The sequence below is a fragment of the Petromyzon marinus genome, chromosome 13, assembly GCF_048934315.1.
Source record: "Petromyzon marinus isolate PM22_M1 ecotype Great Lakes invasive population chromosome 13, UKy_Petmar_22M1.pri1.0, whole genome shotgun sequence".
Lineage (NCBI taxonomy): Eukaryota > Metazoa > Chordata > Hyperoartia > Petromyzontiformes > Petromyzontidae > Petromyzon > Petromyzon marinus.
The window spans coordinates 12,965,729-12,971,994 of record NC_133679.1 but is presented as its reverse complement, the minus strand read 5'-3'; positions in this window follow the sequence as shown (position 1 = coordinate 12,971,994).

The following is a 6,266-nucleotide window of genomic DNA, read 5'->3' as shown; positions in this document are numbered from 1 at the left end:
CCCGGGGGGACAGGCGTCTATGACGTCTCCTGGCCAAACCCCAATTGGCGGAGCCAGGCGATTGAACCTCTACCCTCGGGGCTCCTCCAGAAAAGCTACTTCGTGTGGCCACGTGGAATGTTCGAACGCTCACTGCGGAGGAGAGGCTGCCACTCCTCTGTTGGGAGCTGGACTGGTACCGCCTGGATCTCTGTGGCATTCAAGAGGCCCGTTGGACCGGTTCTGGCTCCTGCCACCATGAGGGGTGGACAGTCCTCTACTCGAGGCAGCAGACTGCCAAACAACAGGGTGTGGCTCTTCTTTTGAACAAAAGAATGAAGGGTGCGTGGGAGCGTGGCGATGAGGTGTGGGAAGCCGTAAGCCCCAGGCTACTTTGGGCTCGCCTTCCCATCAACCGGAGGCGAGGAGTGGTGGTCGTGGTTACTTATGCCCCCACCGAAGACGAATATCCGTGGAGGGATGCAGGCAAAGCCGATGGGTCAGATGCATTCTATGATATCCTGTCACAGGTGCTGGCTACAGTGGCTCCTCGGGATAGAATCATCTTGTTGGGTGACTTCAATGCCCGAGTTGGTCAATATGCTGGCACCTGGTCTGGAGTGATTGGAGGGCATGGGCCAGATCAGCTCAATAACAACGGTAGGAGGCTGCTAGATTTTTGTGCAGCCCATGGGCTTGTAATTACCAACATGCTGTTCCGGCATCGGCGCATCCACACAACATCATGGATACATGCCTGGTCCAAGCAAGAACATCTGCTGGACTACATAGTGATGGACCAGTGGATGCGAGCCCATGTCCTTGACACCAGGACCTACTGTGGAGCTGATCTGCCCTCTGACCATCGACTAGTCATCTGTAAGATTCGCCTGCCATTCTTCCACTCTGGTGGTGGGTGTACACCCAGGACCCCATTCCAACCTAAAATGGCCTGGTCTCAGCTGATGAAAGTTGCAAGTGAGAATTTCATAATCGCTTGTGGCTGGGGTTGGCATCGTCCCCCACTCCTGATGTCGAGGGTAAATGGGCGAGGTTTAGGACTGTGACTCATGCAGCTGCAATGGCTGCTTTGGGTACGCGGTCCAGACCTCCCCAGAGAGCCTGGCTGACAGAGGAGGTGTTCAGGGTAGTTGAGAAAACGCGACAGGCCCACTGTCATCGGCTACAGACTCCCACATCAGAGAATGAGGAGGCTTACCGGAGCCTTTGCTCGGAGGTTCGGAGAACCGTGAGGCGCTGCAAGGATGGGTGGTGGTCGCGGATTGCTGAGGAGATGGAGTCTGCCTCAGTGGCCCGCGATCACAAATCTCTATTTAACTCCATCAAAAAAGTAACCTGCAGCGCCACACCTATTACCATCATTAGGGGAAAAAACGGTGTTCCAATCTCCGACCCCCAGGGACAGGTTTGCAGATTTGCTGAGCATTTCTGTGAGGTCCTGGGGGAGGGGAAACCCCTCAGCCAGGAAAACATCGTGGCACAAAGTGGGGATGACCCTGCTGAGGCTGCGGTGCCTCAAATATTGGAAGAAGTCACCCCCTGTGAGTGGCTGGCTGAGGTGCCATCTGTTGAGGAAGTACTGAAGGTGATCCGGAGTCTGAGACCAGGAAAGGCACCGGGCAGAGATGATCTCCCAAGCGAAATGCTGAGGGAGGGTGGCGTTTGTGCACAGACTGCCCTATATGACATCATAACAACAGTCTGGACCACTGGACGGGTTCCGCAGGATTGGAAGGATGCCCTGGTGGTCCCCCTCTTTAAGAAGGTGGACCGCACAGACTGTAACAACTACAGGGACATCTCACTCCTCAGTGTGCCGGGAAAGGTCCTGGCAAGGATTATTCAACATCGCCTTGCCAGGCATGCTAAGGAGAGGCTTGCGGAGCCCCAATGCGGTTTCAGGAAAGGGCGGTCCTGCACAGATGCCATATTTTCTGTCTGTCTGCTACAGCAGAGGTGTAGGGAATTCCAACAAGACCTACATCTCTGCTTTATTGACCTGGTCAAGGCCTATGATACCATCAGTAGGCCTGGGCTCTAGGTTGTTATTCGTGCTTTTGGAGTCCCTGACCCCCTTCTCACGATCATTAAGGACCTTCATGATGGTGAGCGGGCCCGGGTAAAACTATGTGGCTGGGAGTCAGAGCCATTCCCTGTACACCTTGGGGTGCGACAGGGATGTCCTCTGGCTCCCACATTATTTAACATCTATTTTGACCACGTAGTTCGTGAAGCCTTCAATAGCTGTACTGGGGGAATCTCCATTTGGTACAGATATAATGGGAGGCTGATCGATGCCCGGGTGCGGTCAAGGGATGGCTCCCTATTGCTCAACCACGTTATGTATGCCGATTTGGTAATAGTTGCTCATTCAGAGGAGGAGTTGGAGACGCTGCTGCTGAGACTGGAGCGTGCCACTAAGAGATGGGGCCTTACCATCAGCCCCACCAAAACTAAGCACCTGCCTGGGTATTTTGTACCATCGGACACTCCACCCCCACAACTCCCAATCGGTGATGGGGCAGTTGTGGAGAGAGTGGAGTGTTTCCCATACCTGGGCAGTGTGCTTATGACTGGCTCCAGTTTAACAGCAGAGGTCTCACTCCGAATCAGTCGAGCAGCAATATCTTTTCATCGGTTGCGTAACGCTGTGTGGAAGCTACCTGGTCTGTCACTCCACACTAAGCTTCAGGTCTTCTCTGCCACGGCCGTTCCCTCCCTTCTCTACGCTTGCGAAACGTGGACCCCCTTAATGGAACATCTTCGCCGGTTAGAAACATTTAGGCTAGCCTGCCTACGATCCATCCTGGGTTTAACCAGGCTGGATTGTGTGAGGAGCTCACAAATCCTTGAAAGATCTGGGCAAGGTCCCATCGGCGAGCTCCTCCGGTAGGCAAGGCTGCGTTGGCTGGGTCATGTAGCCCGCATGCCCAGCCACCGCATGCCAAAACAGCTTTTGTTCGGCCGGATCGAGGGGGCTAAACGGGCGCGGCACGGGCTAGAGAAGAGATGGAGTAATGTGGTACAGGAGGACGTGGAGCTGAGTGGACTTGCCGATGACTGGTACCAGCGGTGTCAAGATCGGCCTCTGTGGAGGAGGCTCGTGAAGGACGCTACTGGGCAGTTGGAGGCAGTCGCCCTCCAACAACAACGGAGGGCGGAGGAGCGACGCTCACAACAACGAGCGGAGCGCTGAGTGGCTAAAGCACAGCAGGTTGGCACAGTAGGGGGCACAGGTGGTGCATCAGCCAGTCATCTCAGTCAGTCGACCTGTGGCACCTGGGTCTGCCCCGTGACCTGCCAGCAGGCGTTTGACACTTCACGTGGCCTCAAGGTGCACATGGCCTGGCACAAGCGTCCTGGTGACGTCACCGCCACTTAGTGGCGAATGGCGGTTGTTGTTGTTTATTTTATGTTAATAAATAAAGCTGAATGATTTTGCCATTTATTTTAATACCAATAAATTGACATTTTTTCCAAATGATTATTTCATGCGGCAAGGTGAAATGAGCAGAGTTATATGTTTATCGAGGTAATTTAGCCTCAAGAGCAGTGTTCTTCATTGCAAGGCCCGTGGGCCACTGGTGGCCCCTGGTGGCCTTTAGTGCGGTTCCTGATATGCGAGCCCCAACAATACACAATGTTCTTTGGTTCTTTCGGTAAAGTCACGTAGAATGATAATAAAATAATAAATTGATAAAATAAAATAACACAATAATATTCTCACGACGTTTCACACAATGGTTTAAAATATGTGGCGGCCCTCGCACCGGCAAAAGTGCCCCCCCCCCCCCACAATTAGTGAACACTGATCTATAGGTGTTTCTCAACATTTTTTGGCCCGCGGACAACCCAGCCCTCCAACCCTGGTGGCAAAACACATTAGCTTCTCTCTAAATAACCAGTAACACAATTGTTAATATTACCGGAAGATAACATTTTCTTACGCAGCTTTAAGGTTTTTTTTTTAGGTGGGGGCGTTCAATCGGGGTAGTTTACCTAACTTAATTTTTTATTGAAATAAAAGTAAAATATTAATGTCCGAAACAAAGGGTATAAACTTTGTCATTATCCGGATCAAACTGCATTAATCTTGCAGCGCAGTCACGTGGAAGTCCTCTAGAGCAGCGGTCCCCAACATTTTTGGCATCAGGGACCGGTTTCATGGAAGACAATTTTTTCACGGACCGGGGGGGGGGGTGTGGTTCATCATTGGGTTTTTCCCCCTTTTCAAAGAAGCTCTCCAGCGACGTTTGTTTTTTACTCATTTTGTCTACTAGGGGTTAGAGCTTGTGGGTTTACCAACACTGTGACTGAGACAAGTGCGCAGTGCGGGAAAGAGGCGCGCACGGAAGTGGTGAATAATAAAATAATGGGGGCGGGCCACGTGCGGGCTCACCGCTCTCACCTCCTGCTGCTGCTGCTGTGCGGCCCGGCTCCTAACAGGCCACGGACCCGTACCGGTCTGGGGTTGGGGACCCCTGCTATAGAGGACCGTCGCCCCCACTGGTGATGCGGGGGACTACACATTGATAACCTCTGGGCTCGAGGTTTAGTGGAGGTTGTGATGTTGCCCGTAAATCGGCGGGGTCTGGGGGCAGTGTTGGATTCCGTTATCCACGGTCTGGCTCTCACATTGCGGACTGCTCTTAATCTAAAAAAATAAACGAAACAAATTTTTATTTTATTTGGTAAGACCCACTGAGCTATATAGCTCTTTTTTTCTGAAGCGACCTGGCCATACATAATGATGGCTCAACGAAGTGACTTACGTGAAGATATAGTAGCCAAATACTTAAATAACATGATTTTTTTGGGTTAGATCGCGTAAATATATTTACGAGGGCCGCCACACATTTGAAATATATCTAACCCAAAAAACTGATATTGGTCGCGAAAGCCTACGTGTTAAAACTAGCCAAATACTCCAAACACATGTCATGAATGAGGGGAAAACCGGAGGACCCGGAGAAAAATCCACGCGACCACGGGTCGGGATCAAACCCACGACCTCCTACATACCAGCCAAGGAATTTTACATCTCGCCACCGTGGCGCGCTCCATCATTTTTCTATTGATGGAGGTGGTTGCATCTGTCACGCCCTGTTATAAAGTATACGGTACATGTCGACCATGTTTTGTGTACATAGATGACTGGATATACGTTTTCATTAAAATATAAAAGCGACCTTTTAAATTAAGTAGACCAAAAACGATATGGGTTCATTAGAATATATATTTTTTTAAACCAAAACGTTTACAATACACTTTAAATGTGTTGCATTTAATCTATGATTGCATTTTAGCCAGGAGATACAAACAGGAAAGATTAGACAACGGAACGGACCCCAGGCAGTAATTAACGAGGCAATACCAAGCAAACGAAACTCCAAACGAGACAGCAGGCAGTGGGTACAACATTACAAACGAGAGGGCAGAAATTAGGCGGGAGAATACAGACAAGGGAATTTACACGCAAAACCTGTCAACCCCTTATCAGTGCCCTACCTCATAACAGACCAGTTCGCACCTTATTGGTCACCCCGTGCCCCTTATAAATCTCAAAGTTCATCCTACAAAGTCCCATCACAAGGGAGAAACTCAAACACACAGACACTTTTTTTGTTGTTGCCCGTATTGAAACGGCTGTACGCCGCCGTATGGACCTGAAAACACAATTTCCCTGTACAAGAATACGGGGGTATAAACGGCATGGGTTGACTGCTGTGTAGAGGAGACAAATAGTCCAACTGAGAAAGACACTACAGGGCTAGGCTGACGCCATGGATGATACAACACAATAAATAATGTAACTGTTGGATCAACGTTGAGCCGACGTTGGTTCAACGGTTCCAACCACATGCCCAACGTTGGCCCAACGTTTGGCATGTTGTCTTTCACCCCCCCTCCACCCCCGCCAAATATGTCCTTAAATAGCGACACAGAATCGTTAAGAATTGACGGATCCCTGGGTTGCTGGAGGTATCGGCGGCGGTGGTGCTGAAACAATGTGAAATAAATTCCTCTAATCCTAAACGCGACGCAGCATAATAAAGGGGATGATATTTTTTTGTTTTTTTAAACAAACAAAAAATCCAAACAAGAGCTCAGACAATCTTCATCATGCGTTGTGATCGAAACGTCGTGATTGTTTTTTTGTTTTAATATAATTCTATTGTATTTCTACATACGTGACTTTACCGAAAAAACCAATGAGTAATTTTATGCGGTCACGACAGCTTTAATACTTGATTAAGAGCTCAGAC